Below are 2686 nucleotides of genomic sequence, written 5' to 3'. Positions count from 1 at the left end.
CTTCCCTAACATCATCTTATCTGACCTTTTCTGCTTGACTCAGACATATACTAGATATTGCAAATAAGGGAAACCATGGGAATGATGATTCTTTGGGCCTTTGCCAGATAATTAGCTGGCAAGTTCTCAGGCCATCTATTCTAAACAGTCTAGTGACTGTTTATTTTGCTGTGCCAAAAGGATTATAATTTGATGTAATCCCATTTGTCAATTCTTGCTCTTCTTTGAGGAACTATTGAATTTCATTCAGGATATTACTGCCTTACAAAATGTTCCGTTCCAGGGGCTGGTAAGGTGGCTCGGTGGTAGAGCACTTGCCTTGTATGCTTGAGGCCCTGGGTTCGATTCCTCAGCACTACATAAGCAGAAAAAAAAGAAGCTGGAAGTGGCGCTGTGGCTCAAGTGGTAGAGTGTTAGCCTTGAGCTGAAGAGCTAAGGGACAGCGCCCAAGCCCAGAGTTCAGGCCCCATGACCGGACCCCCCCAAAAAAATGTTCCATTCCATTGTTTTCATTATCTGTACTGTAGTACTTTCAATGTTTCAACTCATTAGTTCTTAAGGACTAGAAAACTAGAATAACTTTGATTAGAGCATTCTTGTACTCCTGTATACAGTGCCCAGAAGAAGGTGGCAGCAAGTGTGGTAATAGGGAGAGAAAGGCTGATGCTATTGAGTAGACTTTTAATCAGCAAATATGCTTCCTTTGGGTATACTCATGCATGCATTTTCTTGTTCATTTTCCCCTTGCCTCTGTTCCTCCATCTACTTATTTATGAATTTCTCCTGTCCTTTGTGTCATTAACCTACTGCCTGCCTCCTATTTATCCTCTATAACATGCATCCATCCATGCCTACAAGTTTTCACTATCATCTTAATGAAAAAACTCACTTTAAAATACAGCTATGTCAGGCATTTGTGGTTCAGGCCCCTAAACATACACACACAAGAGGCTGAGTCTGAGGCTCGCAGTTAGAAGCCAAGCTGGGCAGTAAAGTCCAGGAGAACATTTCCAATTAACTACCAGAAAACCAGAAGTGGCATTGTGACTCAAAGAGGAGGAGTGCTAGCCTTGAGTGAAAAAGCCCAGAGACAGTACCCAGACCTTAAGTTCAGGCCCCCAAGCCCTCCTCTCCCCCACCCAAAAGAAAAACAGGTACAAGAAAACTAGAAAGGAATACTACTTGCTAAGTCTTCAAAATGCAATGAAAGAGTACTAAATATATATTCTCCCAACAGCCGCATTATATAATGGGGATTTGTTTTTCTAAGTAATGGAAGTTAACCACATCAATGAAATCTTTAAAATTAAGAGACAAGATATACAAATAACTTCTTCGGACATGGAGATATATTCTCACAGCTTCTCTGAAAACACGGTACAGAAGTTAGAAATATAAAAATATGTTTCATTTGTTACATAATATTGCCTCAAAATGGTGCATGGGAGCCAGGCACTGGTGGCTCATGCCTGTAATCCTAGCTACCCAGGAGACTGAGATCTGAGTATTGCCATTCATAGCCAGCCTAGGAAGGAAAGTCTGTGAGATTCTTTTTTCTTATTGTGAATATACTGTACAGAGGGGTTACAATTACATGGGCAAGATAGTGAGTATATTTCTTATCAAGCATTGTAGCCTCCTCCTTTGTTTACCCTTCTGTGAGATTCTTTTTTGGGGCGGGGGTTGGGGTCCAGTCGTGGGGCCTGAACTCTGGGCCTGGGCGCTGTCTCTCAGCTCTTCAGCTCAAGGCTAGCATTCTACCACTTGAGCCACAGCTCCACTTCCGGCTTTTTTCTTTTTGCTTATGTGGTGCTGAGGAATTGAACCCAGGGCCTCAAGCATGCAAGGCAAGCACTCTACTACTGAGCCACCTTCCCCGCCCCTTCTGTGAGATTCTTATCTCCAATTAAACACCAACAATTTGGAAGTGGCACTGTTGCTCAAACTGGTAGACCATGAGCCTTCAGTAAAAAAAAAATAAATACATAAATAAACCTCTGTCATCTACTGATAAATATGACAAAAATATTATAAATGACAATCTAATATCTGCATATTTATACTATGTTAATAGAGGTGATTAAGCAAGGAAAAATTCACTGGTATACCCAGCCATGGTTGTCTCAACTGCTAGTATATTGCCTCTACAACTTTCATCAAATATTAGTACTTAAATTCAATACACTGTGAGACAACACTGATGAGTATTTTTATAGCATCTACCTAGCCTTTCCTACAAGTGAAAAGATAGGGGAAGGAAGGGCTGAATTCTGAAAAATATACTCAGGAATATTTCAAAAGGCAAATGTGTGAATGGTATTATATAACTACTGAATACAACATACTCAAATGGGTATGGAAATCTGGTAACAGGAAATAATAATGGAAGGTATTAGACAGCTAAAAAATATGATATAGGGAAGAATTCAATTTATATAAATGTTTTGAAAAGTGAGAAATCAAGTAAAACAGGAGAAAGGATAATATACTAATTGGGAGTGGTAGTATTAAATGCAGATTGAATTGGAAGAAAATGTATAATACATATAGACTAAAATTCACTACTTAACAAACAAGTAATACCTAATTACTCATTGAAATAGTTCCCATAATAAACTACTAGCTTAAGAGAAAATGGTGTTTAGTTCAGACCTCCTATACTTTGATCAAACACATAAGGTTAATC

This window comes from Dipodomys merriami, unplaced genomic scaffold, assembly GCF_024711535.1.
Source record: "Dipodomys merriami isolate MVZ:Mamm:240054 unplaced genomic scaffold, mDipMer1.0.p SCAF_6, whole genome shotgun sequence".
NCBI classification, from domain to species: Eukaryota; Metazoa; Chordata; class Mammalia; order Rodentia; family Heteromyidae; genus Dipodomys; species Dipodomys merriami.
Note: the sequence above shows the minus strand (reverse complement) of the source record.